This window comes from Eschrichtius robustus, chromosome 5 (assembly GCF_028021215.1).
Source record: "Eschrichtius robustus isolate mEscRob2 chromosome 5, mEscRob2.pri, whole genome shotgun sequence".
NCBI classification, from domain to species: Eukaryota; Metazoa; Chordata; class Mammalia; order Artiodactyla; family Eschrichtiidae; genus Eschrichtius; species Eschrichtius robustus.
In genome coordinates, this window is record NC_090828.1 from 128,261,458 (window position 1) to 128,280,841 (window position 19,384).

Here is a 19,384-nt window from a genome sequence, read left to right on the forward strand (position 1 = left end):
TCTTTTCTTCATTTGATTAGCCAGATCAAAGAAATAAATCTTTTGGGATAAGCCCTTTTTTAATGTCTTTTTTTAGTAAATGATACATTCATCTATCACATGAACACTGTGCTGTTAGAAAAGCCATTTTAACCTTATTTACTAAAAGAAAACTTCTCATTTGATCTGAGATCTATGTTTTTTTCGAAGATTAATTCAAGCTCTTTGTCCTTCTGGGAGACAACTTAATCTACTTTTCTCTTAATAAATATCACTCTAAACCTTCTAATATACTTTATATTAAATATTGCTTGTAAATGTACTTAAATCCTACAATCATCTAATGAAAAACCATAGCATTTATAGATAGAAAACTTCAGAAGCTGCTCTGGGAATAGATACGTTCGTACAGTCAACTTTTTTTTCTTTTGGCCACACCACAGGGCATGTGGATCTTAGTTCCCAGACCAGGGATAGAACCTGCGGCTCCTGCAGTGGAAACATGGAGTCTTAACCACTGGACCACCAGGGAAGTCCCCATACAGTCAACTTTTGTATCCAATTATTTCAAAATATTCTCAGGTGTCTTATAAGTAAAAAAAAAAAAAAAAAAAAAAAATTAAAAAATATACTCAGCAAAACTAGAAAAGTATTTTGAAGGAAGTGTAGAGGAAACAAGCTACACAATTTTGAAATAATGTGTTTCCAAAAGAACTTCTATTACCAGTAGTAAGCACTAGGGAGAAGAGAGCTCTAGACCTCTCCTTAGCAAGCATAAGTTTCTTTTATGCTTTATCAACTCTTCTAGAAGAGCAGAGTCTGATTGGCAACTTAAATTTCCACTGAATTGTATTTTAAAAGGTAACATAATACTATTGAAAATAAAAGAGATGCTGAAGGTTCCAAGCACAGTAGAGTTATACATTCTTTTCTACAGAACTGATGGACCACTAGAGCATGTTTGTGAAGTTATATTTATTAATAGAATTATATCTGTAATGCAATTCAGTGGATTTTTCATTAAAGGAATTGTGCAATAGTTTGTTAATGGATGTAGCTGTTGTCTGATGATATTTAAGCTTGAACTTTTAAATACTGGGTTTTTTTTTCTAGTAAAATTTTTAAATTATAATATGAATCTCCAACAGCTTGAAATAAAAATTTCCATGGTCTTCAATTGAACTGTATGCCGCTTTCTTCTAGAATGTCCCGTTTTTCATTAAAATAATTTCTAAACCGCTCTATATGTTCAACCTTCTGTTTAACACTCAGATATGGGTTTTTGGAAAGGCCACAGGTCATCAACTCCATGAAGTGGCGAATTGGTCCTTGTTTTGGAAAATCCTCCAGGTATTTATCCAGAAATATATGTTCATGAAATTCTGAACCGTCATCATCAAAACCTGCTTCGTTGTTAGTTGGGAACTCCCACAATTTCCCCTCTTTTTGTCAACTGGATCACCTCTTCAAAACCATTCTGAAAGTGTTGTTCATTGACTGCCGCTAACTGCTTAGAAAATTCTACATCCCAAAGGGAAGGTGCTGCCTCTGTTTCAGGTGCCTCTTCAGTAACTGCCTTAAGCTCAAAAATATTAAGCCTCTTCCCCCTGAATATATTTTTCCTAAAACTTTTTCTCAGATCGGCAGCCTTCTCTTGGCCAACAAAATCATCAGTCCCTTCAACAAACTGAATCTGATGCACTGGTCTTGGGCTAACTCTCGCTGTGGCAGATCTGGCAACTTTCATATCTGATATGATGTTAGTGAAACTAATTTTAGATCTCTCTCCATCCTTCTGTGCCCTCGAGTCTTCCTCGCGCTGCTGGAGCTGCTTGAGCAGCTCTGACTTGGTCATCTGCTTGTCAAAAGGGAGAGAGTCTGCAACCGCGGATGCAGCCGCCACCAACTCCGGGCTCCGGGACTCACTTCTCTTTTGGGGGGCATCTTCTGGAGCTTTCTGAAGTCTGCCATTTGAAGCCTCCAAACTTTTAAGTTGTCTTCTGTTGGGTGGCTTTGTTGTTTGTACATTTACTGTGCTTAATTCAACTTTCATTCCCTTAAGAATATTTACCAAGTCTTTTTAAGTATTCTCCTTTACACTGTGTTGGCTCTTTGTCTCCTTGGAAATCTCACGGGTTGGAACAGACTGCCCATCTTTCTTGCTATAGATCACGCTGTTAGTGCCAAAATATCTTTGGATATTATTTTGCACGATGGCGGCTGCCGATACCTCTGGGCCTCCGGAGCACAAAGGGAGGCGAGAACCTCGGAAACATTGCGGAGAAACAAACAGAACTGGGCACACAGGGGCGACGACGCGTCCTCTAAATATTGGATATTTTTAAAGCAGTATTGCTCATAGTAATATCGGGATGAATATAAGGAAATGGAATTTTGATTTGATATCTATTGCTTTTGACTGTTCATCATCTATCTCCTCTTCATTGGCAATGAAATGAAGGAAAACTACCCTTTGGAAAACTACCCTTTGTTTCTCATGCTCTCTTGCTTCTACCCTTTTCTAATTAAAAGGAATGTGACTCACTAGGCCAATCAGACGCTTCCTGTTGGGAATTTGAATCTTGAGCAGCATGATGAGAATAACAAAATGTTTGGAGCTCATTTATGCCAATAATAGTGGCCTGAAAAGTCCAATCAGTTCGGCTGCCTTGGTCCCAGAAGATGCCTTGTGTCCTGTCCTCTGTATTGCTGATTACACTGCTTTCCTTTATTTGTGCCCTACCAAATTCTTCCAGTAACTTTGCCCTCCTTTTCTAAGTTAATCAGAATTGTTTTCTGCACACAAGTACCTAACCAACTGGTGATTTTTAGATGGAAAGCACATGGAATAATAGGTAAATCTTTTTTTTTTTTCTAATTTCAATTTTTTAATTGTTTTTTTATAGAAATACATTTTATATTGGAGTATAGTTGCTTTACAATATTGTGTTAGTTCATAGTGTACAGCCAAGTGAATCAGCTATACGTATACATATATCCACTCTTTTTTTCATTTCTTTCTCATTTAGGTCACCACAGAGCATTGAGTAGAGTTCCCTGTGCTACACAGTAGGTTCTCATTAGTTATCTATTTTATACGTAGTATCAATAGTGTATATATGTCAATCCCAATCTCTCCCAATCCATCCCATCCCAACACTTTCCCCCTTGGTATACATACATTTGTTCTCTACGTCTGTGTCTCTATTTCTGCTTTGTAAATAAGATAATCTATACCAATTTTTTCAGATTCCACATATATATCTTAATGTATGATATTTGTTTTTCTCTTTCTGACTTACCTCACTCTGTATGACAGTCTCTAGGTCCATCCATGTCTCTACAAATGACCCAATTTCATTCCTTTTTATGGCTGAGTAATATCCCATTGTGTATATGTACCACATCTTCTTTATCTATTCCTCTGTTGATGGACATTTAGGTTGCTTCCATGTCCTGGCTATCATAAATAGTGCTGCAATGAACACTGGGGTGCATGTGTCTTTTTGAATTATGGTTTTCTCTGGGTATACGCCCAGTAGTGGGATCGCTGGGTCATATGGTAGTTTTATTTTTAGTTTTTTAAGGAATCTCCATACTGTTCTCCACAGTATCAATTTACATTCCCACCAACAATGCATGAGGGTTCCCTTTTCTTCACACCCTCTGCAGCATTTACTGTTTGTAGATTTTTTGATGATGGCCATTCTGACCTGTATGAGGTGATACCTCATTGTAGTTTTGATTTGCATTTCTCTGATACTTAGTGATGTTGAGCATCTTTCATGTGTAATGAAATTTCTGCTTGTGCTAAATTTATCTACCCCCTTTGGAATATGATTGATTCCATGTTTTGTGGTTCCAAAAACTGGCTTCAAATTAAAGTCAATGACCTTTAAAACCATGTTAATTGCCAATTAATTCAGACTCTTGGTCATGAAGACCAAGCAAAAATGTGTTTTGTTTGTTTATTTTATTGTTGTTGTTGTCAGTGCTTTTTATTTTAGCTTATTTTTTAAAATGTTTTATTCTCTTATTTCAAAGAAAATATCTTTTATTGTGAGTTCTAAAAAAAATTCCATATTCCCCTCCCTTTTCCTAAGGTCATACAGTCTTAAAGTATGGTTTACCTCAATTTTTATAATATCTTTTATCTTGGGTCAGGAGTAGTTTTATTTGTTTTATTTTTATAGAAAGATTTGTAAACAGTATAAAATACCAAATAATTTTTCAAGATTTATATTGAAAAATGTAGACCCCTGACTCTTTCATTTCCTACTCCTATTTTCCCTTCTCTGTCTTTGAACTAAGCTTTTCCTTCTGGTATTTATTTCATATTATTAAGTAAATAGTCATTTTTCCTAATTTTTCAATTTTACATAATAAGTATTGTAATTTATATTAGTCGGTGTTTTTCAGAGAACCAGTACCAATGGGATATATATTATTATTGTATAAGTATTATATATTATCTTACTATATATGTTCCTATTGTAGGATATATATCAATTTATTTATTTATTATATATTTATCATTTATTTGTATACATATTATAAGGAATTGGAGCATGTGATTATGGAGGCTGAGAAGTCCCAAGATCTGCAGTTGGCAAGCTGGAGACCCAGAAGAGCTGATGGTATAGGTTCTAGTCTGAGTTTGAAGACAGAAGACCAATACATTATCCTGCAATCAGTCAGCCAGAGAAAGCAAATTCTTTCTTACTCAGCCGTTTTATTCTAGTCAGGCTTTCAACGGTTTGGAAGAGGCCCACCTACATTGAGGAGGGCAATTTGTTTTACTTAGTCTACTAATTTGAATGTTAATCACATCTAATTATGCTAAGAAGAGAGCAAATAATGTGTGATCTCTCATCTACCTATCTATCTATCTATCTATCTATCTATCTATCTATCTCTCTATCTTTGGAGTTGGAGCCCCCTCCCTTATTCAATGCTGTCACTACTATTGGGTTCATGTCACCCTAATTCAGTTATATTACCCTAACGTTGCCCCTGTCTCCTTCACAGAGGCAAGGTTCTGTAAGCAAATGTTTAGCTTTCTTTTGGTTATGATTAATGATTCTTGGCTTTGGAGTATATTTACCCAGTAAGCAAGACAAAGCCAGATAAAGAAGAATCTCAGTCTCAAAATCTGTGTCATGGAAAATATTAGTGGTTAATAAAATTCCATCTGACAACAACTTAGATATGCAATATGTTAAATTGGAAATAACAATGAAAATAAATAAAAAGAATATCTTTTCTCATGTTCTCAGTGACAGAAGTCCAATAAAAATTCAGCAAACTTTCTTAACACCAGCACACATTTCCCGATTATTTTGTTTTTTGATGTGTTCTTTCATAAAAAATAGCTACGCCCTTTGGAACATGATTGATTCCATGTTTTGGGGCAGGAAAAACTTAATTTGGACTTTGAATATACTATTATCGCCAGAAGGAAGGATTCTTTCAAGGATGCCTGGTGAGAGATGGCTAATATTAAAAAGACAAAAGGAACCATATTAAAGGGGCTTATAATGGCTGACTGTGACGATTTTAAATTAATGATGACAGGAAAAAACTCTCAGAATTAATGGAAACAAATTCAGTTCTTGAAAGGCCATGATTTCATAGTAACATATGAAACCGAGAGGACTTCCCTGGTGGCACAGTGGTTGAGAATCCGTCTATACCAATGCAGGGGACATGGGTTTGAGCCCTGCTCAGAGAAGATCCTACATGCCGTGGAGAAACTAAGCCCATGCACCACAACTACTGAGCCTGCACTCTAAAGTCTGCGAGCCACAACTACTGAGCCCACACTCCTAAGAGCCCGTGCTCTGCAACAAGAGAAGCCATCGCAATGAGAACCCCGCGCACTGCACCAAAGAGTAGCTCCTGCTCGCCGCAACTAAAAAAAAGAAAGCCCACTCACAGCAATGAAGACCCAATGCAGCCATAAATAAATAAGTAAATTAATTAATTAATTAATTAAAAAAAGAAAGTGAGAAATTAACGTAACGTGTATTAATTGCAGTACAAAAGTAGGAGAGTATTACTGTATATGCATTAACTGTTTTTTCTATTAAGTATATGTTTTTTATAAACAGCAAAAATGTGCATGTCCTTATTTCTCTCAGAGTAATAGAGAATAATAAATTCTGAGGTGGGGGGAAGGAGTGTTACTTATGCAAATAATTCTAGAGAGGTTAGTGGCTGTACCATGAATAAGAAAAATAAAGTAGTCCCAATGCCGTGTAAAATAGACAGGTAGATGAGCGTCCTGCAATGTGTTTCAGTTTGGTGTATTGGCTAAATTGTTCCACAGAGGAGAATTTAACATGTAGATGTGATCCTTCATCTAGCATGAAAGACATCTTTTGAAGGACCTACTAAATGGAATTACATACAGTAAAATATCCTTATGTTTGCTTGTTTGTTTCTGTTTTCTCCCAATATTTTTATCCTAGTAAAATACGCATAACATAAAATTTACCACTGTAACCATTTTTAAGTGGACAGTTCAGTAGCATTAAAATACATTCATGATGATGTCCTACCATCACCACCATCCATCTCCACAACTTTTCATCTTCTATAACTACAACTCTATACACAGTAAACAAGAACTCCCCATTTGCTCATTTTACCCCACCCTCTGGCAACCATCATTACATTTAGTCTCTATGATTTTGACTACTCTAAATACCTTATATAAGTAGAGTCATACTGTATGTGTCTTTTATATGACCGACATATCATTTAGCATCATGACCTCAAGGTTCATCCATGTCATAGCATATGTCAGAATTTTCTTACTTTTTAAGTCTGGATAATATTCCATTATATGTATATACCACACTTTCCTTATCCATTCATCCATCAATGGATACTTGGGTTGTTTCCACATTTTAGCTATTGTGAATAACGCTGCTATGAACATGGGTGTATAGACATCCATATAATTTTAATAATATCTAAGAACAAACAAAACATTAGATTATATAATACTTACCAAAAATAAGAGTGTGCATAATTTGTCTCAAAAACTAGGTTAAAAGAAGTCTTACAGGCATACCTCAGAGGCATTGTGAGTTTGATTCCAAGCCACCACAATGAAGCAAATATCACGGTAAAGCAAGTCATACAAATTTTTTGTCTTCCCAGTGGGTATAAAACCTGTGTTTTGTGTTTACATTATTCTGTAGTCTACTAGGTGTGCAGTAGTAGCATTATATCTAAAAAATAAGGTACATATTTCAATTAAAAATTCTTTATTGCTAAAAAATGAAAACCATCATCTGAGCCTTCAGTAGGTCATAATCTTTTTGCTGGTGGAGGGTCTTGCCTTCATGTAGATGACTGCTGGCTGAAAAGAATGGTGGTTGCTGAAGGCTGGGGAAGCTGTGGGAATTTCTTAAGACAAGAATGAAGTTCGCCCCATTAATTGCCTCTTCCTTTCACAAACGATTTCTCTGTAGCAGGCAATGCTGTTTGATGGCATTTTTCTCACAGTAGAACTTCTTTCAAAATTGAAGTCCGTCCTGTCAAACCTGGCTGCTACTTTGTCAACTAAGTTTGTATAATATTCTAAATTTTTGTTGTCATTTTCATAGTATTTTCATAGTATTCTGTTACATGTTACAATTGTCATGTTACAATTTTCATAGTATTTTCACCAGGAGTAGATTCCATCTCAAGAAATCACTTTCTTTGCTCATCCATAAGAAGCAAATCCACATACATTAAAGTTTTATTATGGGGTTGCAGCAATTCAGTCACATCTTCAGGCTCCACTTCTTTTTTTTTTTTTTTTAACATCTTTATTGGAGTATAATTGCTTTACAATGGTGTGTTAGTTTCTGCTTTATAACAAAGTGAATCAGCTATATGTATACATATATCCCCATATCTCCTCCCTTTGAGTCTCCCTTCCACCCTCCCTATCCCACCCATCTAGGTGGACACAAAGCACCGAGCTGATCTCCCTGTGCTATGTGGCTGCTTCCCACTAGCTATCTATTTTACACTTGGTAGTACATATAAGTCCATGTCACTCTCTCACTTTGTCCCAGCTTACCCTTCCCCTTCCACTTCTAATTCTAGTTTCTTGCTATCTCCACCACTTGTTACTCCACTGAAGTTTTGAAGCCTTCAAAGTCATTCGCCAGAGTTTGAATCAACTTCTTCCAAACTCCTGTTAATATTGATATTTTGACCTCTTTCCATGAATCAAAAATATGTTTAGTGGCATCTAGATTGGTGAATCCTTACCAGAAGGTTTTCAATTGGCTTTGCCCAGATCCATCACAGGAATCACTATCTTTGGAAACTATCGCCTTAGGAAATGTACTTCTTAAATAATGAGATTTGAAAGTCAAAATTACTCCTTGATCTATGGGCTACTGAATGGATGTTGTCTTAGCAGACATGGAAACAACATTAATCTAATTGTACATCTCCAACAGGGTTCTTGGATGACCAGGTATGTTACATTGTCAATAAGCAGTAATATTTTGAAAGAAATCTTTTTTTTTTTTCTTTCTGAATAGTAGGTCTCAACAATGGGCTTAAAATATTCAGTAAACCATGTTGTAAACAGATGATCTGTCATCCAAACTTTGTTGTTTCATTTATAGAGCACTGGCAAGTAATACTGCTGTCTGGATTTTAAACAGTCTTTACATCTTTATGTTGTCTCCTGACTTCTGTCTTTCAATGTTTGTGCCCAGTTATCCACTGAAAACTGAAGCTCTCCTATTTTAGTCAAAACCATACAAAAACTTTAGAAATTATCAAGTCACTAACAACAAAATATCAGAAAGAGAAATTAAGGAAACAATCCCACTTACCATCACATGAAAGAAACTGAAGATGACACAAATAGATGGAAAGATATACTGTGTTCTTGAATTGGAAAAATCAGTATTGTCAAAATGACCATACTACTCAAGGCAATCTGCAGATTCAATGCAATCCCTATCAAATTACCAATGGTATTTTTCACAGAACTAGAACAAAAAATTTAAAAAATTTCGTATGGAAACACAAAAGATGCTTAATAACGAAAATAATCTTAAGAAAGCAGAATGGAGCTAGAGGAATCAGGGTCCCTGACTTCAGACTATATTACAAAGCTACAGTAATCAAAACGGTATGGTACTGGCACAAAAACAGACATTGAAGTATGTACATTGTTTTTTAGACATAATGCTATTGCATGCAATAGATTATAGTATAGTGTAAACATAACTTTTATATGCTCTGGCAAACCAAAAAAAATTGTGATTTGCTTTATTGCAATATTCACTTTATTGCAATGGTCTGGAACCAAACCCACAATATCTCTTAGGTATGCTTGTATGTCAATGAAGAAATTGGGTTAGGACCAGCAAGGAAGTGATTTACTGAGACTTGCCAGAGGTGGAAGTCATACCCACATTTTACTGATCCCACATCAAGAGCTTCTGATACCACTTGGTAATTTTGTCTTTTTGTTTGCTTAGCCTGTGGTACATGCTTGAGTTTTCCAGCTATCTGTTGCCCAAATTTGTGCCCTCCTGTCTGTCTTACTGTCACACATGCATTGATGACAGACATCTCAATAGCTTCAATGAAAGGGACCCATTTATTGAAATAGCACAATTAGGAAAAATTTATTTTGCTGTGGAGATTTCAGGGTTCCCTATTATTCTCTCAGTTCTTTCTTGAACTGAGACACCCAGATTTAACAGTAAATACAATACTTTTAAACACCCAGGAATCGTGGCTATAGATGTTAAAAATCTAAATGTCTAACATTTTCTTCATGTCACTAGTGCAGGAAGCCTTGTAGGCCATTTAGATTTCATTATTTGATTTTTCAGGAAGTTGAAGAGGGAAATGTCACTTTTAGAAATGGTTACTATTTGCCTCCACACAAAACAGCCAGGTTTTTTTTTTTTTTTTTAATGTTTCAGTTTTCTCTTTAAGGGAATTCTCTATGATGAATTTCACCTAAGTGAAAATGTTGGCGTTATGGAAGAAGCAGGTCATCCTCAAACCATCAATAGAAGTAAAGATCACTCCTCCATGCCCTGTTCCCACTCTGTTCCAGGTGCTTATTCTGAGAATCCCTTGTTTTATAGTTTAATTTCCAAGCATGTGTCTCTACCTTCACTTGTGCCCCCTGAAACCGCCCTCCACGAAGTGGCCAGAGTAACCTACCTCAAATGTTCAGTAAATACCCCAATTCTCTGCTGAAAACTCTGCACAAATATTTTATCATCCATGGAGAAAAAGTTAAATTTCTTAACTCAAAAGATGAGATCCTGTTCCCTGTCTATCTCTAGCTTCACGTTCGTAGCACTGTATGCCTCACACTTAACCTTTTACCAAATACTGAGCTGCTTTTATTTCTCACACATAATACAGAGGGAAATTGTTTCTGCTTCTCAGGATTGTTTTAAAATGATGTATCTAAAGAACTTAACATTTGCCTCAAGGAAAGCCCTCAATAAAGTTACCTTTTGAAAATTAATAGTATAGTGTTAATTCCATATATGACTTCCTTCATTCTGTTTCCTCCCTGTGGGACCCCATCAACTCCCCTGTCCCCTTCCTCTTTCTTGATCTTGTTAACTCCGACTTCCTTCCCTCCCCCACCCCCCGCCCCCAACACATCTCACAGCTCATGTCCTTCAAGAATAGATACCTACCCGCTGTTTGCTGCCCCAGGTTCCTTTTATCATTAAGATATAAAGATATCCTTCTGAAATTTTATATTTCCCACCTGTCTCTCCCACTGCTCTGGATTTGTCTCGAGAACAATAATGAAGACTTACTCATTTTTGCATTCTCAGTATTCAGGATAATAAATGGCACCCGATAGGAACTCAGTATTTTTTAACATAAGACATAGCACTATTAAAGAAGTGATACTTGAAACACCCAATGTACACAAAAAAAACTAAAAATTATTGCACAAATATTAACTTATTTCATACATGTTGATCGTTGTTGAGTTATGGCAGTCACTGTTTTGTTTTGCTTTAACAGCTGTCTATTCTGAAGCAGTGCACAACTAAATATGACATGCAAATGTGGTAGTAGTTCTTACACAGGCATACTTCAAGTTTGAGTCTTCTGACATATTTCTTTCTGTCAATTAAATCAGAATATCTGGAAGAAATAAATTCAAAATCCCACAGAAAATGTTTTGCTGCTTGAAACTGGGAATTAAGTCAAAGAAATACAGACTAAATTAAAAATAAATCATACACAGAAATAATACATAAAGGAATGTAAACTGTTTGTTGTTGTTTTTTTGAAATTTCAAGTAATTAATCTCTGGTTTAATCTCTGAAATGTATTTGAAACCCATAAATAGGAAACTATTGCATATTTTTGACCCAGTCTCATCTGATTGCCTGACTTGTTACTCTAGTAAATTGGATATTGGTTAATTGCATACCTTATCAATCTGCAAGCTGCACCAGACGCTCTTTAAAATGTAATCATTCTAGATAAATACCGCTGTGGTTTTCATTTCAATTTTTGAGCACATCACAGTAATACAATATTTTCTCATTACATTTCACTATAGATCATGTCCTGACATTTTTTTTTCTAACCTGCTTACTAAATGTTTCTTTTTGCAGTATTACATTTTGTTAAAGTGGGAGTGCTGAGTGCTTTAGAGTGGGTGGCAGCCTTCCTAATCAGCAGCTATTGTTAGTCATCAAAATTAACTTAAGTCAATGGAATAAAAAATAATGCAGAATAGCATTCTATTAGATTGACCTTTGAAATGTTTTCATTTGTATAAGTAAATTTAGTAACCAAGGTCTTTAAATACCCACTATTTTTTTTCCTCCTTTAAGGGTAATACAGATGGGTTTTGGCAGCCACATAAGAAAATAGGGTATCTCTTGGAAAATATAGGGTGTCATCTTGTAAATAGAGGTAACCATATGAAAAATGTAAATGCTATTGTGTTTAAAGAAATAGCAATGAGATGAGTAATATATACATGAGCTTGAAATGCTGTTTCAACTAAATTCCATTTTTTGTCATTATAAAAAACTGAATAATACTGATATTAAGAAAGAAATATATATTTTTAAAAAGTAAAAAATTCACCAAGACTAACTTTCATTCACTTCTTTTTGTGTACATATATATTTTTACATATCAGGTTTTTTCTCTTTATTAATCATAAGCCATTAGTAAGTATTATGCCACAAATCATAACAATCCATTTCATTCTCAATAGTATCAAAAATAAATTATAAATAGCATACACAAAATTAACAGCTTCAAGAAACATGTGTTTTCTTTTTGAAAAAAACATAAATCAGAAATTACAAAGGATAAAGGTGATAAGTTAAAAGCTGATATATATACGCTACTATGTATAAAATAGATAACTAATGAGAACCTGCTGTATAGCACAGGGAACTCCACTTCGCTGTACAGTAGAAACTAACACAGCATTGTAAAACAACTATACCCCAATAAAAAAATAAAGAAAGAAAAATAAATAAAAGCTGATATAAAAACTTGCAAAGGCAGTGTTAATATATGTATCTCTAGTCAAAAGATGTAAATATTTGCTCTCTGTTCACTTGGCTTCCATTGTCTCATTCTCGCTTTTCCATGGTATCTTAGTTTTTTCAAGGATATGCCCGTTCCCCACACAGCTCATTTGCTTTAAGGGAATTTGATCTTAACTTTCAATCTACAAGTGCTTCCTGATTTAGTTAGTCCACTCAATACTTCTAATTATTAAGCCACCACAGTTAGGTAGGAGTGACCTAAGCCAGTCCAAATAAAAGTCACGTCTTTTGTTTAGAATGCTGGGACAAAGATGCTCTCCCTTTCTGTGCGCAGGATGGAGTCTGATGGGGTGCCTAGAACTCCTGAAACCATTTCGCTATCGTGAGATAAGCTGGCCAGAACAAAAAGTTGACCCATAAAGGAGAGAACACCTGAGAGAATTAAGACAGAGAGCTGATAAAACCGTAGCTGAAACCCAGACTTCTTGTTGTTTGAACCAGTAAACTTCCAGTATTTATTTGCTAGGGCTGCTGTAACAAAGGACCACAAACTGGGTGGTTTAAATGACAGAAATTTAATGTCTCACAGTTTGGAGGCTAGAAGTCTGAATCAAATAAGCTCATGATCTGAGAATCCAGGCACTTTGGATTTTGGGGGGATAATATCAACCCACTACATTCTGCCCTCTGGCCAACTAAAATCCACATACTTCCCATGTGCAAAATACATTCACCCTAACATCCCCAAACTTTTAACCCAATCCAGTGGCAATTCTAAATCAAAAAAATAATCTAAATATCATTAACTCACAAGGTTCCTCATCTTACCATCTAAATCATCTGTATCAGGTATGGGTGAGACTCTGGAAATGTACCATCCTGGGTCAAGATTTCTCTCCATCTATGGACCTGTGAAACTAGAAAAGATGCCATCAACTTCCAAAATACAATGGCGAGACAGGCATAGGATAGACATTCCTATCAGGAAGAGTTAGAACGAATAAAGAGGCCAGAGGTCCCTAGTAAGCCCAAAACTTGGCAGGAAAAGTCCCAGTAGGAAAATCTCGGGGAATAATTTTCTGTGGCTCGTGTTTTGTTCTCCGGGTCCACAGCGGCAATAGACCTGCCCCCTCTGCCCTCTGCTTCTGCCAATATTTTCTCAGAGTCATTCTTCCTTTTTCTTAAAGTTAGCACATATTCATGACCTAGTAGGTCCATTAGCCTGTTTCCTGCCTGTAGAACCCCAGAGGTCTGACAGCCTTCTTACATTTTAGTCTTTTTGTCTCTGTCGTTCCTAGCTGGAAGTGTTTCTGCTGGTATACTATTCTCAACATCCATGCCTGTCTTCTATGCATGACAAGGGCATCCACATCATTAAACAACTAATGCTCCATAGTTCCTTGCTGGATAACCCCTTCTCTACTCTGGGCTTCTGCTGAGATGGTTGACGGGAGTCATGAATCACAGCCTAATCTTCTTAGCAGACGGTTGTTCAGCCATACCCTTGTCTTTCCCTCTAGAACATGCTTTCTCAATAGTAAATTTCCTATTAAAGTTAGCACATATTCGTGGCCAAGTAGGCTGCATCTACTGTGCAGCCTCAAAAGTTGAAAAGTCCATTATTTTCCCTTTTGATAATCACAGACTGTTTCAGAAGCAAATAAGCTCTAAGAGTTAGAAGGAAGGAAATCGCAATCTCAGACTTCCAAACTTCAGTTGACTGAGATGTAAAGGCAAGAGGAAATAGAAGCAAATCATGAGTTTAATTGCTGTGAGAAAATATCACAGTATGGAATATGGTTATCAAATATCTACCCTTTCCCTCATATTTATTTCCGGGAGTGAAGCAAACTAATTTTTCTGATGCACTGGCTGTATTTACTTAGCAGAGCAGAATGAGTAAGATATGTACGCAATTACAAACACTTAAAACAATGACAGTGTTATTGATTAATTACTTAACCAATAAGAGTAATTGAGACAGTGCACCATCGTAATTTTTATTCTACTCTTTTCATTTATAATTTTACCTTGAGCATTTTCCAATATCATTTGCCTTGTCAAAATATTTTTAATTGCTGCATACTATTTCTTTAACCATTATTTACTTAACAAGCTTAGTTTATGAATGTTTCCAATTTTTACAAATCCAAAAAGAGCCAAATCTTTTTCTGGGCTTTGAAATACTTCCAAAAGTTTTATTTCAAGAAATGTAAGGTTATTAGTATTTGAAAATTCTTGATACATAATCCCAAATTGCTTAAAAAATGATACCAGATTATACTATACTAAATATAAAATTATATAGTAACAATATTAACCATAATTATTTGACTTTTTTTAGCTTTTGATTTGCATTCTCACAACTTAATAGTGTTCTTTATATAATTTTTAAAATTTTTAAATTAACATCACTTAAAGATTGTATGCTACATTGGTTTGTGAGGGCTTCCGTAACAAAATACCCCAGATCCTTTGCTTAAACTACAGAAATTTTCTTAAGTTTTGGAGGCTAGAAGTCCAAGATCAAAATGTCAGCAGGTTTAGTTTCCATATTTAAACCATAATTTTTTAATATAAAATCTCAAGTCGCCCTTGATTATTATATAACATTTGAAAAATATGGTAAATTATAAAGAAAACCACTCATATAATCCAAAACTCTACTGCCCAGAAATGCGTCATGAAAATGTTGTTCCTTTCCTTTCAGAAATTTTGTGTACTTATATCCAACTGAACTTAATTAGGGCCATACTAAATGTAGTGGTTTTTTGTTTAAATCCTGCTTTTTCTGTTTAACATTACATTGGGTACAATTTTCATGAAAGAAAATATACTTTAAAAACATACTTTATAAATATTCTACATTTTACTTATATTTCATAATTTACTTATATTTCAAAATTTATTTTATCTTTTCTCCTTTTTATTAAAGATAGGAAATTTTAGTTTTTCACACTTTCGAGTAACACTGTACTGAACAAATTCCTATACAAAATTCTTATGTATCGATGATAATTTCTAGGTTATACATTCCCAGATGTGGAACAGCTGCCTAGAATTTGAATCTCGCTACCAAGTTTAAACAAATCTAATAACAATCCTTGTCATATAATTCCAAAATCTGATTCATCTCAGTGTTCGCATTAGTTCATTGACTTTTCGTATTCAAGTTGCGATTTTCACTGCTTTCGGGTATGGAGAGTGATTTTTTTTTAAAGTGTCCCGGGCATTTTCGCTATTATGTTGGAAAACGGTGAGTCCTATTTAAACCTTTTATTTTAGCAGACAGTCACCTGAACAGGTAGAAGCAGCTTATCCACGCTAGGTCGGTGGGTGCTTCTAGATGGGGGGAAGGAAGTATCCATCCTGCAGGGACAAAGTGCCAGGCCTTGTGACAAGGTCTTACCTGCTGTGCTGCCCAGGTGTGTGGAGTCTCTACGTAGGGCTGGTAGGGACAGAAAGTACTTCCTGGACGGACGCTTGTTAGAGCAAGATTCCTTTCACCCGTGCTGCCAGGCCACTCAGAGTCTCAGGGCCTACAGGAAAGGAGAGAGCGTCCCTCGGTTTGCAATTGACCCTCCTCGTTGGGGCCGCCAGCAGGATTCCTTTGGATCAAGAGGAGGAATAATCCTCCCTGGGCCACCTTCCATTGCTAGGTTGGTAGTCAGAAAACTGTGGGCCATGGTTACTTTTTCTGTTCGGTGGCAATTGTAAGTCATTCTGTTGCCTATGTTGTTACCCCAATCCTGGGTCACTGTCCAGTCTGCTTTTCACTTTCCATCTTTAAGCGCTCTTGGTTGCCTCCTCGTGAATATTTTTCTAGGGTTTATAGCTGTATTTAGTGAGAAAGAACAGGAGAAATGAGTCTACATCACCTTGTAACAGACCGGAAATCTCTCCATGATATCTTTTAACTAACTATTCCTGAGTTTATGTGTATGCTATATTTTTTCTTGTGTCCCTCTTGAATAGCACATTATCACACACATACACATTATCACACGCATACACAGTATATGTCATATCAGCAGTGGCTTCATTACAGATGCAGTCAACTTCACAGGCATAAAAATCACGTTTCTTTGAAATCATCTTTAGGAAGAAAAAAGGGTGAAATTACCTTTAAGAAATATAGACATAAACAAAGGTTTTTGCTCCAGGACACAGCATAGTACTCTGAAGATTTAAGCAATCTGACTTAGCAGTACTTTGACACTCTTCTTCAGAGAGGACATTTTCTATCAAAAGGCATTAGGTTTTATTGCCTCTAAATGGAATAAAATCCTTTCTGCTTTTTTCAGTTTATCTTGCCTCCTGTGGCTATTGCAGCTGTCTCAGGTTTCAAATTTGACATATGTCTGTAGCATGAGTAAAAGAATACAGTGTTCTGAACTTGGCTCTTCCATGCTCCTTCTCTGGTTTTCTGCTGAAGCCTCCAGCAAACTCCACTCCTTCTTTGAACTTTCCTTGACCAGAGTCAGTGAGCGACCAGCTGGGCATAATTTGAAGATTCTGGAAACAGCATTTATGATCTCTATGCCCAAGGTTGGAGGTGTCCAGCACATTCTATTTAGAAGGAGAATGGTATAATGGAAAGAACATGAATTTTGCAGGTAAAGAAAACCTGGTTTTCGAAGCTCTACTTCTTACTAGCTATGTGACATTTTGCAAGAATCTTGAGGCTGAATTTCCCCTTCTGTAAAATGGGGAATAATCCCCCCATATTTTGGAGGAAGATTAGGATTAATGTAAGAAAAAGACGATATACACAGTACAGATTTAATAAACACAGCTATTAAGGTTATGTGCAAAACCACAAGAAAGATAGACACTCAGAACAGCCTCCCAGAGTTGCCAATATGCCTTTCCAACTCGTTTCTGCCTAGACCTGCTGCTCAGCACATTAGAGCATGAACAAGAAGGCTGCCCTTACCCAGTCAATGGTCCGTGAACTAGTACTTGTTTATTTATGTCAACCACATTTTTTCTCCTCCTCGGTATGTCATATGAAATTCCCAGAGAGAACTGTAGATGTCTGACATTTTCTGCTCTGTATTTCTAAAACCTACATATGTCTCATTACCCTTCTTCCTACCCAACTTATTCACACAGTCCCCTTTATGCATAGTTTTTGTGTCTCAGTTGACCTTGAAGCAGGAAGGACATATCTTGCTCTGTATTTGGTCTCTGAACTGAGCCTCACTCTTTTTTTTAACCAGTCTTCATTCTCCATGCTATTATTAACTCTAAAAAATTTTCCTTTCCTTTCCCTACTTGGTTGTCTCCTTTTTGATATCCAGCATGATGCGCATTCAATAAGTAATGGTGATCCTGGGGGCAGGCACTGACGACAGCAGGGCCAGTAAATGGCTCCACCAGCAGCTTTGCAGTAGCCATGGGAGTAGCCTTTAAAGACAGGAGAAACATCTCAAAACAAACTTCACTTTCTTTATAAGTTTGCCTCAGGATGGTCTCATCATCATGAGAGTTTGGAGACAAATGACTTTTACATAATTTCAGAGCAAAATAAATATGAACAATTGATGCATTTTTAAAGTGATGACGTGACTAAGATGGGTCTCATTTGTCCACTCTCCACTTCTGGGTTCGAGACAGCCAAAAGATACATTTGCATGAATTTTGGAAAGTAGGAGTGAAGTGGCAGACATTACTCTCTGCAGGTTAAGTTCAGTGAGAGATTGCAAAAGTGCTGGGGAGTTCCAGCTTGCCCTGGCTCACCCCACTTCATGGCCAGCTCTTCTTCCTGGCTTCTGGCTCTGTTGACCAACAATAATCCCAAGAGCACCACTGGAGGAAGAGGCAACAGTCTTCTACGGGCCTCTCCATAAGCTCTCCTCCATGCCCACACCCTGGCAGGTGGGCACCCCTGGCTTACCAGACTTCCCTGCAAGCTCTGACTTTTCTACCTGCATCAGTGTTTAGGAGGGCTGGTTAAGGACTTTTCTCTAATCCTCCAGATCCCTTTGCGGCCTTAGTTCCCAAACTCCTCTCTCAACTGTGTTATGTCTAGTTCCTATCATAGGTGCTTATTCTATCGTAGTCATAAGAGTTCAATTTCCCTGATCTAATCCTGACTGACACAGAAATGTTCTATTTTTAATTTTCTATTTATAATTATAGCTATTAGCAGTTATTTGTTTTATTTCTGATTCCAAGGACTATAGATTTAAGTAGTAGTTTATGGACACATATAAAGGACATTTTAGTGCTATTAATGAATGGAATGTTCAGCATCAGGTTTTTATCAAGAGTATCCTAAATATTTCGTATTAAAACAGTAAGTTGAGTAGAGGGGTCAAGAGTATGATTTGGGGATCAGTAGACCTGAATTCCATCTTCCTGGAATGGTTTGAATTCCATGGTTTGAATTCAAATGGTTTGAATTCCATCTTCCTCATTTACTGTTTGGGTGATTTTTTTATAGTCATTTAACATCTCAAAAAGTCAGTTTCTTCACATGTAAAACTGAGATAATATTTATTTCGTGGTGTTACTCGAATTATTTAGTTCATTTAATGAAATCTCTGGCACATAATAGGTAATATTATTATGAGGTGACTACCATTTATTAACTCTCTGTAGTAAGCATGCACTGTGCTTCACCTTTAGTTAACAGCACTCAGTGTGATAGTTCTTATAGTTGTTATTTTCTGGACAGGAAGATTGAAGTTCAGGCCCTCCTCCTTATAGACGGAATGTCTGTACTAACTTATAAATATGTGTCATAAAAAAAGCTTTATTTAACCTTATGGAATAATAATCAGGAAACATAGTAATTTTGATTCACCAGACTAACTGAAGAGTGAAGAGATATGAATAAGCCGAAGAGGTTGGTCACCCAAGAT

The 19,384-nt window shown here is 36.2% G+C and overlaps 1 pseudogene; it reads right to left on the reverse strand.

Annotated features, from left to right (window-relative positions):
* Positions 1-1,152: 1,152 nt before the first annotated feature.
* LOC137764650 (small ribosomal subunit protein mS31 pseudogene) lies at positions 1,153-17,915 on the reverse strand (annotated as a pseudogene).
* Positions 17,916-19,384: the final 1,469 nt, after the last annotated feature.